Genomic DNA, 18,892 nt, shown 5'->3' with positions numbered 1-18,892 from the left:
TATGAGATGAGCCCCCTTTATTAGCGCTTGTCCTTTGAATGGGGTGGTCTCTTATCTCTTCCGTCTCCCGCTCACCTCTCCTGCAATCAAAGGCCAGTTTTTGAGATTTCTTTAGAGACAGGAACAATGTAGCTCAGAAAGCTCTCTGAACCAGTTGAGGATATCTAACACATAAGAATCATAGAACCACAAAGGAGTACAATGCAATTTCAGAGGAAGGAGAAATTATTTTTGCCTCCGCTTGGACCCTAACGCCTGTGCCTTTCGGCCTAGCATTTCACTTGGCTTTAGTATTGTTTCCGAAAAATTGTTCTACTGGATGATAGACACCTTGAGTTGGAGGCTACGTTATTTTCATCTTTCTGTCTCCTCTCTCTTCTAGTACATTCAGCAGCTCCCCCTCCCCGGCCCACCTCCCCACCAATCCTTTCATGGGACACAGCTCTGGACACATAACAGGGCTTGGTAAGCATTTGCTGACGTAATTGAATCAAGGAAGGCTTTTTTGAGAAGGTGGAGCTTAGGTAGAGAGGGGTCATTGGATGGTGATGGGCTGCCCATACATGAATCATTTGTCCTGGGCCTTGAGAAGAGTTTGAAAAGTCAGAACAGAGTGGAGACGCACGCTTGGTGGAATGATCACAGCAGAACTGAGGGTTAGTTTGACAAAATAAGGGGTCAGGGAGGAGGCCGGCCAAGATGTTTTGGAGCATAATTGTGGTATTAGGGTGACTCATAAAATAAGAGCGCTTCCAGAGGTGCTGTGGCCGAGATGCAGGCCACATTCATGGTATTTCTTCTTTTCCCTATTTCACACCCAGGACACTGTCTTCCTCTTCAATTGTTCCTTAGAACATTTATTATCTTCTTGGCGGTGTCGAGGGGTGGGTGAGGTCTGTTAATATGATTTCACCATTCCTTTCTTTACATGTTTAATTTATTCATCAGTCTGTTTTGGAATTGGTTTGTTTTCAGGAAAGAGGTTGAATGCATTTTGAAAAACTATTTGAAAATTGGATTGACACCTGAAACTAACACAACATGGTAAGTCAACTATACTTCGATTAAAAACAAACAAACAAACAACAACCACAAGAAAATTGGATTGAGAAAATCAATGTTTCTTTTTTTTCTTCTTCTTTTTTTTTTTTTCTGGGAAGAATCCTGGCTGGTTTTGTAGAAACACCATGGATGAAAAAAAGATAGTCTTTAAAATCAGAAAGATATCTAGCTTGGGGCAACTGCTAGAGATGGGAAAAGCAGGAAAAAGTAGCAGGTTTGAGGAAATGAGTTTCCTTGTTGACGGTGCTTTCAGGACACTTAGGAAGCGATAGAAAGAACCATCTGAAGTCGGGGCTTGATTTCAAGAGAATTCGGAGCTGGAAAGAGATTCAGCAAAGGTAGTGGTTAGAAGTTGGAGATGGTGTCAGGAGAGCATGTGGAATGGGGTCCTTAACTAGGGTCCACGGTGATTTGGTGATTAGCATTCAAGTCTCTATAACCAGCAGAAATTATAAGCAATGTTTTCTATGAGTTTCCACTTGGCGTGCTGGGGTGGAGTGTGTCCGTAACTTTGATCAGACTCTGAGAGGTATCCAAAGGTTAATGAATCAGTGGTTTAGAATGGGAATAGATAAGAGCAAAAACGTTAGACTGAGGGGAAATCAGCATTTAAGGAGGAAGCAGAGAGGAGACAGGGAAAGAGACCAAAGAGATAAGGAGGGCAGAAATCTATCTCGGAAGTCAGGAGGGCATGGAGAGCCTGGTGTCTTGATGGCAGGGAGGAGGGACCATTAGGAAGTCATCGGTGTGACAGGAAGGGGTGTTATGATGAGTAGAGAATGGGAATCAGGAGCAGGGACTGTAAGTCCAGACTTCTCTTTCTGGAAGGTTGACATTTGACAAAAGTGAATATTTACTGAGCTCCTGAGAAGGGTCGGGACCTGTATCATTCAGTGTAGACACGAATGGGAACAAGGTAACGTGAGCTTTGTGCCTGTGGATCTTAGGGTCTCGTGGGAGAGAGACGCTGATCAAATAGTGACCCAAAGTGAGTGAATCGTCACAAACGGAGTCAGGCTTCGGCGGGAGGAAACACGGCGCCCCACACGGAACGTGACCTCATCTGAGGTCAAAGAAGGGTCCTGAGGAGGTTTGAGCTCAGATCTCAGGGGCGAATAGGAGTAAAATAGTCGGGGGAAGGGGCAGAGGGAGCAGAATATTCCGGGCAACGTGGAAAGAGGGTGGACAGAGCCAAGGGGCGGGACGGGAGTCCCTGCTGGGTCTTTTAAATGATAGGGAGGCTCTGAGTCTGAGAACAAGCAGGAGACTGCTGATGTGTGGAGGGTGGAACGCAATCAGTTTTTCGTTTTGAAATCAAGAGTCCAGGTGAGAACTAACGTTAGCTTGGACCATCATCCTGGCAATGACGGTAAAGAGAAGCAGGTGGATTCAAGAACTAGGTTGGAGCCGAAATTAGTGCCAGAAGGTGGGAGGGAAAACACAGTGATTTAGGGACATCCTGCAAAAAGTCAAGTTCTTTTTCTTCAGGGGCTGAGCGCTGGAGCTTAATGGTAGGCGAGGGAAAGAGCAGTGGAGGGAGAACTTGAAGAAATCAAAACCAGCAGGGGATATATGGCAACTAGAATCAGAAACACAGATCCCTGTAAGGCGAGGATAATGTATAGGTACGTTTATAGTTAGAAAGGAGCCAAGTTGAGGCTTGAAGGCTTGATCCACAAAGAGGGGTTCTGATGTGTTAGGGGTGAGGCTGTAGCCACCGAAACAGTAGGGCAGCGTCAGCTCTGGAGGAGGAACTGCATAAGCTCCGAGATGGCTCCTGGAAGGGACACGGTTGTCATCCACGCATGTGCACGAACATTGCCTCCTTGTCCCTCGCGTGAAAGTCCATGATTGTTATTTGTTTGTTTTAACTGTATTTATTGATTGATTTGGTTGTGCGGGGTCTTAGCTGCATGCCGGATCTTTTTAGTTGCGGCATGCGGGATCTGACCAGGGATCGAACCCGGGTCCCCGGCATTGGGAGTGTGGAGTCTTAGCCACTGGACCACCAGGGAAGTCCCCGCAAAGTCCACGTTTAAGTTTTACAATTGGAAACAGGGTCAGGGAGTTTTAACAGTCCAAATGTCAAGTTGATATATCGAGCTCTATGAAGCCATCTTCTTTCTTCTGAATCCACGCGGTGGTTTGCTCTACCACTGGGAGCAGGGCCGGTTGGGGGGACAGCAGAGTGAGGAAGGGAGTGACATACTCAGAGACTTGCTTTACCACTTGGGAGAACTGGGTCATTTTCTTACAGACGACGTACCTACACAAGCCTGTATTACAGGTGGCATATTAATTTGCTTTTAATTCTCACAGTGTGGTCCAGCTTTAGGAATACCACTGACTCCAATGCATCTTTAAAAACAGACTCATTTTTTAAAGTTTAATAAGAAAAACACAATGAGAAATTGTGTGTCAGATCTATCAAACCAAATGTGCTTTTTAAAAAATTTTTTTATTTTATATTGGCGTACAGTTGCCTTACAATGTGGTGTTAGTTTCAGGTGTACAGCAGAGTGATTTAGTTATAAATATATCTGTTCTTTATCAGAATCCTTTCCCATATAGGTAGTTATAGAGTATTGAGTAGAGTTCCCTGTGCTATACAGTAGGTCTTTGTTGGTTATCTGTTTTATATATAGTAGTGTGTATATGTCAATCTCAACAAATGTGCTTATTTAATGTGCTAATTCAGAAAAAGAATTAGAGTTCATTGGCCTTTGAAACAAAAGCTCTGAAGGGATTAATGTTCATCTCCCCTCCTTTTTAAAAAATCAGTATACCTATGGAATACCCATTAGCATGGAGTATGCTTTGATTGCTTTTTTAACACATCAGATTCTTATTGCAGAATCTCTGAGTGAATATGCGTATCTGTTATGTCTCCTATTCTTTTCCAGGTTTGAGTAAAGCTTTGTCACAAAATGACTTTTCTCTATAAATGCATGTTTTTTGACGATCAGAGGGAGACGTGTGGTCTGAGCACACCATGTTTGATTTAGAAATGAATAGCGCAGTAATGGCTGGAGCAGTGGCCCTACTTGGCAATTTTGAAATAGATGCAGCTGGAATCATTTTCGATTCAACCCTTGGCAAACCTTCAGTGTGTACGAGAAAAAAAAAAAAAGCGAGCAAGCAAGCTATGGAGGAGGTTCAAAGGCTATGCTCAGTGGTCATTACTCTATCTCCTAGAATTGCCAATAAACGACAGGTCAGCTCTGTGCCCTGCTGAGGTCCAGTTAGCACTTGGGGAAGAAATTATTATTATTAAATGAGTTAATACAAATAACTCCTGAGCATAGGGCCTGGTACATTGTATTTAATGAATATTTGGTATTACTGTATTAAAAATTATTAGTTAGAATTATTGACTTCCTCGGATTCAATTAGAAACACTAAACATTCCTTTCACATATGAAATCATGTGTAAGAAAGATTCTTATGTGTGCTGGAAAGGAGGAGGAGGGTTTAGGGTAATTGTCACCAACACTCGACCTGAAAGGGTGGTCATCATGGACCACATTTCCTTCTCTACACATGTGGTCTGCTGGTTCTAGACTGAGATGTCCAAGTTTTATACTACGCACGTTCAAAGACAACCATTCATCATTGGGAAAGTGTCTTTTACTTCCATCCGGCTTTGAAACACATTTGTGTATTACAAAGTTTTCAAGCAATCACAATTAACTTGTAGAACCAGATACGTTTAGCAGCCGATGAAGTCTCCACCTCCTGGGTCTGATTCCTTTCTGAGTTCCCAGGAGGACGAGGTTTTGGAATTATCCTCGTAGGGCTGAATTGGACCTTTGGCGTTTCCTGTTCTATACGGGGAAGCAGAAGCTTTCTGAATTATCTCATAGGACATTTCCTGATCTGTGACTCTGTAGAGCATGAAGATCATGTTTTTCCCTTCATCATCGCCTGAGTCTCAGTCTCCAAGGAACACGTGTGTATTTCATTACAACTCCACGGCTTCCCGCATTCAGTGATAAATATGTGGGTTACAGTGTATACATTCACACAGAACGCCAAAGGTTACCAGTGCAGGTTAATCGCTTGTTACATCATTTTATTGTGGGGCTGATTCACTGAATCAGTTTGCTTAACAATTAAATAATATTAAATAAGGCGACTGTACCAGCTTACACCAGCCCTGGTGACTCTACCACCTCCTTAGCTGACTTAGCTGACTCTACCACCTCCTCCTTCTAATCAGTAGCTTGAAAGGGTTGACCTGTACTCACAGGGATAGGCCTTGACTAGGAGATATAGCGTGAGATTCTTAATGAGACCGTGTCTCTACTAAGGGACATCTACAACAAGAGGAGTCTATGAACCTAAACATATAGGCAAGGCTCTCTTGTTAATAAGTCCGTTTCTACTTTTAAGGTTTTGGGTGTTCTTCTCTTGCTCTCGTTTACTTGATCCTTTGTTGTTGAGATTACATTGTTTGATTCCTAACTGCAGAATGTGCGTCTCCTGCCCTGTGTCATCCTGATCAGCAAAAGTCATCTTATTTCACTTTACTCGGGTCAAATGACTGACTACAAAGCTCTTTATGTTCAGTTAGGAACAGATACGTTTAAACTTAAATCAAAGTTAAGTTTAGTTTATTAAAAATCGGATGTTTCCGGGCTTCCCTGGTGGCTCAGTGGTTGAGAGTCCGCCTGCCGATGCAGGGGACACGGGTTCGTGCCCCGGTCCGGGAAGATCCCACATGCCGCGGAGCAGCTGGGCCCGTGAGCCATGGCCACTGAGCCTGCGCGTCCGGAACTTGTGCTCCGCAACAGGAGAGGCCACAACAGTGAGAGGCCCACGTATCGCAAAAAATAAATAAATTAAAAAATAAAAAATCGGATGTTTCCAACATTTTACTTTTACAAGTTTCAAATATACAGAAAAGTTGAGAAAACTGTACAGTGATCACCTCCATACCCATCACTTAGAGTCTACAGTTAGCGTTTTAGTATATTTATTTGTCATATAGCCATTTTTCATCCATCAAGCCATCTTATTTTTTTTTACTTTTTATTTTGAAATAATGTTAGACTTAATAAGCATTGCAAAAAGAATACAGGGTTCCCAAATACCCTTCACCAGCTCGCCCTAATGTTAGAATCTTGCAAAACCATAATACAAGGATCAAAGTCTTGAAAATTATGAAAATTAACATTAACGTAACACTATTTATTCATGAATCTACAGATCTTATTTGAATGTCATCAATTTTCCCACTGATGTCCTTTTTCTGGTGCAACATCCATCCAGCAGCCCACACTGCATTTAGCTGCTGTGTCTCCTTAGCCTCCCCCAATTATGAGAGTTCCTCAGTTTTTGTCCTTAATAATCTTGACCCTTTGGAAGTGCACGGGCCATTTATTTAGTTAAACATCCCTCAATTTGGTCGTGTCTGAAGTTTTCTCATGGTTAGACTGAGATTGTGCACTTTTTACAAGAATGTGATTATACAAGAGTGATGATACCTTTCTCAGTTCACTGTATTTGGTGGGAGGGTACATCATAGCACACTCTCTAATGATTGATTACGGATGCTATCTTTTATCACTTGGTAAGGGGCTGTCTGCCAGGTCTCTCCACTGTAAAGTTACTATTTGTCACTTTGTAAATAATAAGTATTTTGGAGGAGATAGTTTGAGACCATGCAAATATCCTGCTTCTCCTTAAATGTTCACCTATCCATTGCATTGCAGGATTTTGCCTGCAGCAGTTATTCTGTTGTTCTCAAGTGGCAGTTTTCTACCTCCTTCATTATTTGCTGGAATTAAAAAAAAAAATTCATTTATTTGGCCGCGCCAGGTCTTAGTTGCAGCATGTGGGATCTTCGTTGCGGCATGCAGGCTCTTAGGTGTGGTATGCACGCAGGATCTAGTTCCCCAATTGAACCCGGGCCCCCTGCATTGGGAGCGTGGAGTCTTACCCACTGGACCACCAGGGAAGTCCCATTTGCTGGAACTGAACTGTAAGGAAGAGATGTCTCTTCTTTCCCATTTATTTATTTATTCAATTATTTACTTATTTCAGGATGGAGTCAGGGATATTTATTTTGTTCTTTGGGTTCGAATCCAATATGATAATTATTTATTTTGTGGCTCAAGTTGTCTCAGTTTGATCATTGACTGCTCCTTTTGGATTAGCTCCTGAGTCCTTTTAACATGGTCCGGCATTTGGGGGGGGGGGCATTTTCTTACTTTCTGGCACGGCAAGATGTTGCAAGCTCACTTTGTATTTTCCCTCTTTTTTCTAAGGAGCTTTGACTTCTTTAATTGGAGAATGGTGTTTAGAAAGCAAGCTCTGGGCACTAAGTGTGCTTACTGTTATGGGGGTGTCATTGCTTTCAGGCCTTCTCAGCAGATGGAGCTCGGACATCTATGTAGATGAACACCTATACATATCTACGTGTTCATCTACATTTCTGTATTTATCCATCCCTGTGAGTATATATGTGCATATATTCATTTATATCTATATGAAATCATGAATTCATACGGATGCCTTTAGTCCAGTTCAGCACCATAGGTTCATTCTGGACTTCCTCTTTATTAGGAGTTTCTCTCTCCAGCCGTGAAAAAATTGGTTCTCATTATCCGCAATATATTTACTCATTCATTCAGTCCTAGCATACACGTAAAGTAGTTTTGGAATTGCTAATCCACACCTCCACGAAAAACACATTTACTAGCCCACGTACAATATCTGTATACAGTTCTTTTTGTCTTTAGCGTTCTAGCTTAGAGACAAAATACTGTTTTCCAAAGTTCCTTAGCTTAGTTCTTTTCTTCACCACCCTCTTCAGTGTGATTGTGTTATTCATTTCTAGTACGATTAGGTTCATTTGTTACTGTTTGCATTCCATTTGGGGTTTCCTCCACATCTTGATTGATTTTATTTTATTTTTTACTTTCTAAAACATTTACTTGTTTATTTGACTGTGCTGGGTCTTAGTTGTGGCATGCAGGATCTAGTGCCCTGAGCAGGGAAGTGCCTTGATTGATTTTAAATATTTATATTTGTTATTTGGCAGGGGCAATATGGGAAACTTCGCTGTGATTCTAGAGTCAGGGCTGTGTAGAAACACACGCTCTTTCCACTGAATTCCGTCTACTCCTTGCAGGTAACCAGTCTCATTTGTTTCTGATTTATCCTTCCTATGTTTATTTTACAGAAATGAGCAAATCCATGAATATTTCGACATATCCTTTCCTTTCTCACATAAATCTTACTTTTTGAGGTACTTCATAGTAAGTTGCAGCCATCAGTATACTTTGCCCCTAAACACTTCAGCATGTCCGTCATTAACTAGAGTTCAATTTTCATGTATGATTACATTTCCCTCTTTATTTCTTTTAAGGTAAAATTCACCTGCAATAAAATGCACGAATCTTAAGTGTACCACTGGGTACTTTTTTTTTTTTTTTTTTTTTCTTTTTGCGGTACGCGGGTCTCTCACTGTTGTGGCCTCTCCCGTTGTGGAGCACAGGCTCCGGACGCGCAGGCTCAGCGGCCATGGCTCACGGGCCCAGCCGCTCCGCGGCACGTGGGATCCTCCCGGACCGGGGCACAAACCCGTGTCCCCTGCATCGGCAGGCAGACTCTCAACCACTGTGCCACCGGGGAAGCCCCACTGGGTAAGTTTTGGCAGATGTATGCACTTGTTAATGCAAACCCCTAACAAAATGTACAACATTTACCATAACCTCACATTGTTCCCTCAGATGCCTACCCCAATTACCCCCTGCTCCAGCCTCTGAGACAACTGGTATTCTCACTTTTTTCCACCGTTGGTTGGTTTGGCCTGTTCTGGAACTTCATATAAATGGAACCATATCATTGTATTCTTTTGTGTAAAGCCTCTTTCACACAGCCCAATGTTTTTGAAATACATCCATGTTGCAGTATTTATTGCTGTTACTGCTGGTAGAGTTCCGTTGTTTAAATATACCACAGTTTATTGGTAATCAAGTTTTGAAATGCAGGGATGAAAAGTGAAGGTTTCCTGTGTATGTGCAGTTAGCCTTTTTACATCTGGTTCTTCAGATTCTTCTGGTGTTACAGGGGCCATGCTCCATGCATTTTAAATTATTTTAAATAATCTAGCTCTACACATACTGCCTTTTGCATAAATGTATGGTGTTCTTCTTTCAAAAAGCTCAGTGTTAAAAGATGATTAGACTCTCTCTGTATAGGCAGATAAATATCCCTTATGATATTTAACGTTGAAAAATTCATCCAACAAAAATCTGGTTCAGTAATTATTTCTTGAACATGTATTATATGCAAGTTACTGTGTTGGGCATTTGGGAATCCAGGCATGAAGCAGACAGAGGGCTGCCTGGTGGATATTTTAGGGCACTGAGGATACACGATGATGTCATCAGAGAGAACTTTCCTTGAAGACTCTCAATCATCATCTGGTTGATTTCCTCCAAATCTCATGAGACGTGCAGTAATCGTCAAAAACAGTCGTTCTGACGGTAACACCATGCGTTGGTTTTTGTAGCTGTGGTGCAAGCTCTGGGCTGTGGACTGGATCAGCAGGAACAGGGAACAAGTGAGACCAGAGTGAAACCCAACACAGGGCCCAGAGCACCATGGCCAAGTGGGAGATGGCGCTGGCGAGCATTCAGTCCCCTGGCACCAACTCTCAGCTCTGGAGGCGGCTGCCAAGATGCGATGGGAGCAGGGTCAGGGCTGAACCGGCAAACCAGTGCTGTACCCACCTTGATTTCATGGGGTGCAGGGGGGTATACACAGTCCGTATCCGTATAAGGCAACAGGCTCCTTCACCTCTTATACGTGCACAAAATAAGGTAAAAGGGTGGCTACATAATTTGCTTGGGGACACACCATGGAAGGCACCCAGTGGACGCTGAATTTAGTTGGACAGGTGTGTCCATTTATTTTTGTTTTTATTTTCATTCCTCTAGGACGTGGGTCAAAAAAGACCTTGCTGCGATTTATGTCAGAGTGTTCTGCCTATGTTTTCCTCTAAGAGTTTTATAGTGTCCGGACTTACATTTAGGTCTTTAATCCATTTTGAGTTTCTTTTTGTGTATGGTGTTATGGAGTGTTCTCATTTCATTCTTTTACATGTAGCTGTCCCGTTTCCCCAGCTACATGTGTCCATTTAAACCTCTCTCCCTCTCTCTCTTTCTCTTAAAAATCTTTTGGAGTAACCCGTAAGAAACTTTTTGGTAGAATACAGTAACTTCTAAACTTGGAAATGGTACATTTTTTTTAATAAAAAAATACAAACTGAAATGGAAATGACTTTCTTCCAAAACACTTTAAAGAAACATATTATCATGTGGAATCTCATTTTGAATGAATCAGAGTACAGTAAATCTCCAAATATCCACTTAGCTGTCTGCTGCGGTTTCCTAAACAGGAAAATGACTTCAGCAGGATGGTCTTTTCCCCTGGATCCACAGCAGGCAGCTTTCTGTGCTGCTCTGAAAACATTTTAATTCTTCCCCAAGTACCATGTTTCTTGGAATTATTCACCGGAAACTAATAGCATTCCGAGTTTTAAAGTCATTCCAACCACAAGTGACTTTGTAATAGTGCTTAACATTAGTATAAAAAGGGATCGAGCACAGTTTACGACAGCATTAGTCACATTTGCGCGTAGTAACCCCCACACAAAGATGTGTGTTTCTATTCCACTGTGATCACTGGACGGATGTACTGGGTCGTGACAACACCCAAGATAAATCAGTACAATGTGTTGGATGGTGTTAAGTGCTAGGGGGGAAAAATAGGCAAGGACAGGATCTTAAGCGTGCTGGGCTGGAGGCAGGAAGGCAGTTGAAATGATATATGGAGTGGTCAGGGAAGGCATCATGGAGGAGGTGACATTTGAGTCAAGACCTCGCTAGTATGTGAGTCATATGGGCATTTGGGGAAGAACATTTCAGGCAAAGGGAAGAGTATGTACAAAGACCCTGGGGCAGGTGTGTGCCTGAGGAACACAAGGGCACAGCTAGAATGTAGTGACCAATGGGCAGAGTAGTTGGGGATGAGGATAGAGATGGAACAGGGGCCACATCATAAAAAGCCTCCGGGTAAAGACTTTGGCTTTCACTCTTAATGATGGAGGATGCCACTGGAGGTTTTTGAGCTGAGAAGTGACACGATCTGAATTGTGTCTTAGCACCCGAAGCAGAGAGAGCAGTTAAGAGGCTCTATTGAACCAGAGAAAGAAGAACAGAAATTCTCCTGGAGAAGGGAAAGACTGTTCCCAATGTTTAGAGACAGGTCAGGTCTCCCCAAAGAAGAAAAAATAATGCACGGTAATTGTTCAGATAACTGAGCATTTGGGGATTAAATGTGTGATGTTATTTTTAGAAGACAGCATTTAGAAAAACAATGCCCTGCTCTTGGTTTTTTATTGTATCTTTCAGAGCACACCATGGGGAAAGATAAGAAAGCATCGCCTTCCAAGTACAGCACTGAATTAGAAGACCTTGTTTCCACTTTTGGTCTTATTTTGACCTTGTAATATCCTAGGGCTGATGACATAACCTTTCTGAGCTTGAGTTTCCTCAGCGGAGACATCATTGTTAATTACTTTACGGAATTACTATGTCAGTTAGTAACACGTTAATGATCTGATGGTCATAAAGTAACTCTGAGTGTCTTTGAAATCCACATGACATAGGACTGTGGTGGGGACCCATTAGTGTCGTTATTATAAGAAACACATGGCATTTTAGCATGAAAAATGTTCACGGACAGGAAAAACCACGGGCGGTCGGGAGGAGACTGGTGTGAATTTGGAAAGAGATGGATAGTAAGAGGGATGACGTTTAATTTCAGGACGTTTCGATGTATGCGACCAGGGATTTTGTAATGCTACTTATAAAGGGACGAACATTTTAGGAGAATGAAGGAAAAAGAGAGAGTGTGTGTACTCTAGTACATCACCTCCTGGTGCCAGAACATGGTTCTCAGTACATGTGACACCTTCTCCCTTATTAGTACTCTGTTCTTATATCTGATTAAGATAACTTGTATTTTTTAAATTTTTAATTAAATTTTAATTTTATATTGGAGTATAGTTGATTTACAATGTTGTGTTAGTTTCAAGTATACAGCAAAGTGATTCATTTATGCATATACCCATATCCATTCTTTTTCAGATTCTTTTCTCATATAAGTTATTACAGAATATTGAGTAGAGTTCCCTGTGCTGTACAGTAGGTCCTAGTTTGATCACCTATTTTATATATAGCAGTGTGTATATGTTAATTCCAGACTCCTAATTTATCCCTCCCACCCCACTTTCCCCTTTGGTAACTGTAAGTTTGTTTTCGAAGTCTGTGAGTCTGTTTCTGTTTTGTAAATAAGTTCATTTTTATCATTTTTTTAGATTCCACATATAAGTGACATCATATGATATTTGTCTTTCTCTGTATGACTTACTCAGTATGACAATCTCTAGGTCCATCCATGTTGCTGCAAATGGCATTATTTTATTTTTTTTATGGCTGAGTAATATTCCGTTGTATATATGTACCACATCTTCTTTATCCATTCATCTGTCGATGAAAACATTTAAGTTGCTTCCATGTCCTGACTATTGTAAATAGTGCTGCAATGAACATTGGGGTGCTCGTATCTTTTCAAATTATGGTCTTCTACAGGTATGTACGCCCAGGAGTGGGTTTGCTGGATCATATGGTAGTTCGATTTTTAGTTTTTTAAGGAACCTCTATATTGTTCAGATAACTTGTATTTTTGAGCAGCATGTTCAAAACACTGGCAAGTTTGACCTCTAACACGTATGCCATGGATAATTGTAGGCATATTGAAATGTGGGATATTCATTTTCCTTATTACACATTAATTTCTCAAACAAAACTGTGAAATCTCATATAATTGGCCACAACTTTGGATGAATAATGAGGTGGACCATGGTGTATCTTTCTTCCTTCCTTCCTTCCTTTCTTTCTTTCTTTCCTTTCCTTTTTTTTTTTTAAGTAATTCAGAAAGTTCTGTTTTGCTATCTTTTAAAGCAAGATTATCTGTCCAAAGAGTCTAGAAAATTACCTCTACTGTTCCCAGCTGATTTTGTCTGGACTGTTTCTGTGAGATGGTGGCTTTTTCTTAAAGACACAGGATAACTGTTGTGACCTTGGCTCTGAGGAGGACTTCTATGAATTGGGGTCAAGATGTCTGTTGCTCTGACAGGGCCCCTTATAACTGCTTTGTTTATTCCTTCAACAGATATTTTTCAATCATATACTATGTTGGGTGCTGCAGGGCATAAAAAAGATGACTAAGACATGGTCCCTATCGCCAATGAACTTATAATCTAACAGGGAAATAACTCTCAGATCAGGCAGTTGGTGATATATCTCATGAGCGTTCATGAGCGGTTGGGCGTGGAGACAGTTCCTGCGGCTCGGAGTATCAGGGCTGCTTTGTGGAAGAGCTGATGTCTGAGCAGCTGGCCGGCAGTGCATTCAAGTTGAAGGAATAAAGAAGCCAAGTGATGGTTGGGTGACACTTCTCAGAGGGGTTGCACCTGCCAGGTGGGACTTCCTGGGCACAGAGAAGACAAGAGGAGGACATTACAGGCCAAGAGCCAGGCCTGAAACCTGATGCGTGTGTTATAGAGGGGTGGCCATCAGTTATCCTGGAGTGAGGGAGTTCCAGGAGAAAAACCTGGCCAAGTAGATTTGGGCGGGATTCTGTGGGATCTTAGTTCCCAGACCAGGGATCGAACCCCCGCCCCCTGCATTGGAACTGCGGAGTCTTAACCACTGGACTGCCAGGGAAGTCCCTGGATTTTGTCTTTGAAAGTCAGGCGGAGGAGTTTGCAGACAGTGGAGGGTACTAACGATTTCTGAGTTGAGCCGTGACATTTGCAAAGGGCATTTTGGGGACGCAAAGCCAGCAGTAATGTATGGGATAAACTCGAGGGTGAAGGAAAGATGAAATGTGGAGGCTCTTGTAGGAGTATTAGAGGTGAGGAGAGAGGATCAGTGGGGAGTGAACATACCAGGAGAGACGGGCAGGGATGAGATGTCAAAGAAGAAAATGAACACGACTTGGGTCTTTGAACAGTGAAAAGCCATCCAGATATCAGGGATTATTGAAGGGAAGGAAGGAATAACAATTTCTCCAAGGGGTTGAATCAATGTGAAGCTGGAATAGGGAACGTCCCAGAATAGGGAAGTTGAGAGATGTCGTCTCAACCTGGAGAGTTATCATCAACTCAAATTACCTGGGTCGTGGAGACCAGCCTGCTCGAGGTTGGGTCCCTTGAGCCCTCTAGGTGTGTGATTAATGGGACTGTGGTGTTTCTCAACGCCTCATCCGCTCAGAGCCATCTAATCTTTACGAACGTGATCAGATGTCTGGCTCCTGCTGTATGGATGTATTTCCACGGGTTGTCTGTGTCAGCTTGGAAGCGAATGTTTGTACAGCTTTGGTGGAGAATAAAGGTCATGTATATACGTGCTCATTTCTAAATGGGCTGTAATTATATTCACAACCCAGGACTCCATGACTCACCTCTGCCCTTATTAACTCCACCCAATGAACTGCCTCTTTCATTCAAATATGAAGTCACTCCATCCACTTTTTAAATCTTGGCAGAGATTTAACGATAACTCTTTTTTTCGAAGGGAATCTAGAGGTTTGAATGCCACACTCTCATGAGAGTCCCCAGAGGGAGAAACGTCCGCTCCCCAAACATGAGCTGGTTCTGTATTTCTCTCTGAGACCCAGTGATTTCCACATCATCCTCGGAGGTGAGGAGAGGGCAAAAGGACCTTACATAGTGAGTAGGTTTGACACACTGAACTTCAACCGAAGATCAAAAAGCATAGTGGAGGGCTTCCCTGGTGGCACATTGGTTAAGAATCTGCCTGCCAATGCAGGAGATACGGGTTCGAGTCCTGGTCCAGGAAGATCCCACATGCCACGGAGCAACCAAGCCCATGCACCACAAGCACTGAGCCTGCGCTCTAGAGCCTGCGAGCCGCAACTACTGAAGCCCATGTGCCACAACTACTGAAGCCCACACACCTAGAGCCCATGCTCCACAAGAGAAGCCACCGCAGTGAGAAGCCCATGCACTGCAACAAAGAGTAGCCCCCGCTCGCTGCAGCTAGAGAAAGTCCACGCACAGCAACGAAGACCCAACGCAGCCAAACATGAATAAATAAATTTACAGAAAAAAAGGATAGTGGAGATTTTGGTTTCTTAATCTAAGTAGATTTAAACTCCTGGCGAGAGGGGTGAGGTAAAACAAATACGAACGTATTCCTGCTTTTAGCTCTGAGAGAGGTGGTTCACAGGAAAAGGCTATAAATCAGAAGGGGCTGGTAGCTTATCCGTGGTCAGTAAAAGCGACATTTTCCACAGGGGAGTGAGCTGAAGTGGGGGAGGCAGGAAAACATCGGAATCCCTCCAAATTCCTTGTAAACACTCGTCTCCGTGCGTACCTGTAGGGTATTTACTATGGTTAGAAGATTGTTGTCCGCACAAAGCAGACACAGTTTCAGCTCTTTCCATATAAGGAATCTATCTATTTACGTCTCATAGTTGCTAAGGTTATTACAAGGGTTTGCAGATGAGTGTTTAGAATGGATGTGCAATGCTGTCTTCACAGATACAATCTTTGAAACTAGTATCTTTGGTAATGACACTGAGAGTATTTTTTTTCTCTGAATAATAATGATTTTCAAAAGATTTTAACCATGAAATACCACAAACAGAAAGTAAGGATTCCCATTTGCTTTAAGATTCACATCCGATACATATTCACAGGGTGCTCACACCGGGCTTTCACATATCTTACCTTATTGAGGGACCACAGCAGCCTTGTGAGATGTTTTTATTGCTCCCACTTTTTTTTTTTTTTTTTTTTTGGCTTCGCTGCACAGTTTGAGGGATCTTAGTTTCCTCAAGGGATCAAACCCGGGCCCCCAGCAGTGGAAGCGTGGAGTCCTAACCACTGGACCACCAGGGAATTCCCTATCACCCCCCATTTTAGAGATAAGGAAACTGAGGCTCAGTGAGGTCGCATAACTTCCCTGATCTCCTACTAGTAAATGGCAGAATAGGGACTGAAACCCAGGTCTCCAGGCTGTAAATGCTCTGCTCTTCCAATACTGCAGCTGTTCGATGAGAAAAGAACAGACTCATCTCTAGGCTGATGGAAAAAAATTTACCTCTACCCTGAAGTGAAGGGAATTTAAAATCCTCTTGACCCATAGACTTCAGAGCGGAGGACCCTTTGGTTTCAGGATCCCTTCTCATCCACTCTTCCCCTTTGGGGGGTTAAGATCCAAAGAGGTTATCGCTTGGAAATCCAGTAAGCAAATCTTATGAGATTTTCAGGCCAAATTGTAAAACCCATAATGTTTACATGGTCTAGATAAATTTTTATTGTTTATTTGTATTTCAGTTTCCTAAGTACTGGTAGTAAAACTGCCCTTATATAAACATGAAAAAAAATTCCCAACACTCAATATTATTTTTATCTACCTTCACGGTCTCCAAGCCTTTCCGGCAGTTAAATAATATGCCATCTTCGCTACTACTGTCCTTTCTCACGTGTCCCTGAAATCGGACAAAAGTCTAAGGTTACCCTGGAGTTAATGATTAAAATCTTCTCCGCGTAGACGTTATTCATCATTTCTTGGGAAACGCCTCCCATTAGTTTCCAGTTCTGAAACAGCCTAGTGTACATTCTTCAATATCCTGTGATAGTGTAGATTCTTAAACAGCGTGGTAGAGATTCTGATCTCTCGAGAATCCCCCCTGTGGTGATTAACAATGTTGTGTTAGTTTCAGGTGTACAGCAAAGTGATTCAGTTATACATATATATGTATCTATTCTTTTTCTGTAAATGAAAAATAAATAAATTTATTTATTTATTTTTGGCTGCTTTGGGTCTTTGCTACGCGCGGGCTTTCTCTGGTTGCTGTGAGCGGGGACTACTCTTCGTTGCGGTGCGCGGGCTTCTCATGGCGTGTGGCTTCTCTTGCTGCGGAGCACAGGCTCTAGGCGCGCCGGCTTCAGTAGCTGTGGCTCGCGGGCTCTAGAGCGCAGGCTCAGTAGTTGTGGTGCACGGGCTTAGCTGCTCCGCGGCATGTGGGATCTTCCCGGACCAGGGCTCAAACCCGTGTCTCCTGCATTGGCAGGCGGATTCTTAACCACTACACCATCAGAGAGATCCCCATGTATCTATTCTTAATGGTTTTTTACCTAATAAACCACCTTGTTGGTCTCTACTTTTGAACACTTCCCCCTCTTAATTGGTAGCCACATGGTCAAGGCCAATTCCTCCTTTACCACGTTTACATCTTCAACAAGCATCAGCTCAAGGGAACTACCTTCTGAAGAAAGATTCAGAAACACACAGATTTCTACCAAAAAAAATTTCTATTATTTTTTATCTCATGCCTGTTTTAATACATTTTTCTTTTTTTTCTTTTTTTAAATTTTTTAATACATTTTTCTACACATAATTCTTTTTATCATCCAGTCTCTTGTGATTCATTCAGAAGAAACCTAGAGCCAAATCAAGTTTTTAAACACATATTTCTAAGCAGTGTTTTGCAAAAGCTGACCTATTTTAAGATCACCCAAAGGTTATTTCAGGTCGGTGAATAAGAATATGTTAGTGAACAGCAGAGGCTGCCTTTGTTGATTTTTAAAAGAGAACTCAGATTTGGGGAGATTTTAAGTTTTTCTTCAGTGATTCATAATCAGTTTTGCAATTTGAAAGCAGTTTATGAGTCATCTAGTTTATGAATCTGTCGTCACATCCTTGCAAAAGGGCTCCCTTTTCTTATGGCTTTTTAAAGTTTAATTCAGTTATCTGAAAGCTGTCATCTTAACCTCATTTGTCCTACTTCTTGAAGAAATTTCACCTTTAGTAGTGGGTAAGAAGGCCTAGGGACTAGTGAGGTAAATTATCTGAAACATCCCTGTTCTGGGCTTATAAGTCACAGTTGAATGGATAGTTGTTTTGAAAAAACCCTGTAAAAATAACACTCCTAGTTTTTCCCCCAAGTTCTAAATATGAATTCTCTGTTTTCAGTTATCTTGTTTCTGCCTCTGCATGCAATAAACTGTAGCCACCTGTAGGACAGCTGGGCCATACGACCTTTTGCTAGGATGAAAAAGCAGATTTAACCGAAATTCTTCAAAAAAAACAAAACACCCGCAGCTAGTGAAGGAATAAGCTCGATAGACTCATGTTGACAAGCAAAGCCCTGGAGAAAAGAAAATAGGCCTGCTTTCAGGTCCAGACAGATCATTTACAGTATCTTTGGATTCCGTTTTTGATCAGGAAATCAGATCAACACCCTTGCAGGGAAAGGTTCACTTGGTCACAGGTGGGGCACTTTAGTTAAAGTGTCTATTTCTTAGTCCATATTAGGCAACAGGAACTGGATGAGAGGCGTTTATTTTTCATTCTGTGTCATTCAACCACAAATGACTCAGTTCTGATATTATGTACGAAGCTCCACTGAGCTCCTAGGAGAGGCAGCTGGATGTCACTTGAAATGCTTATCTTATACTCTCAGTAGGGAAGGTAGTGAGTGACCAGTAAAGGGGGTACTTTTTCCTTAAGATATTAAGTTAATAGCTGACTCACATCCCAGGGACTTGGTTGACTCCTCAAATGCTTCATTTCTAAACTAATATGGGCTTAATCTAAATAATTTTACTGTCACCCCGGCAGAGCTTATGGAAGTTTAAGGGGGATTTTTTAAAAGTCACATTTGAAACCACATGGGATTGGAAAAACAAATGATTTAGTAGCAGCAAAAAATGCAAAAA

Source organism: Globicephala melas, chromosome 1, assembly GCF_963455315.2.
Source record: "Globicephala melas chromosome 1, mGloMel1.2, whole genome shotgun sequence".
Taxonomy (NCBI): Eukaryota; Metazoa; Chordata; class Mammalia; order Artiodactyla; family Delphinidae; genus Globicephala; species Globicephala melas.
This window is presented reverse-complemented; position numbering follows the sequence as displayed.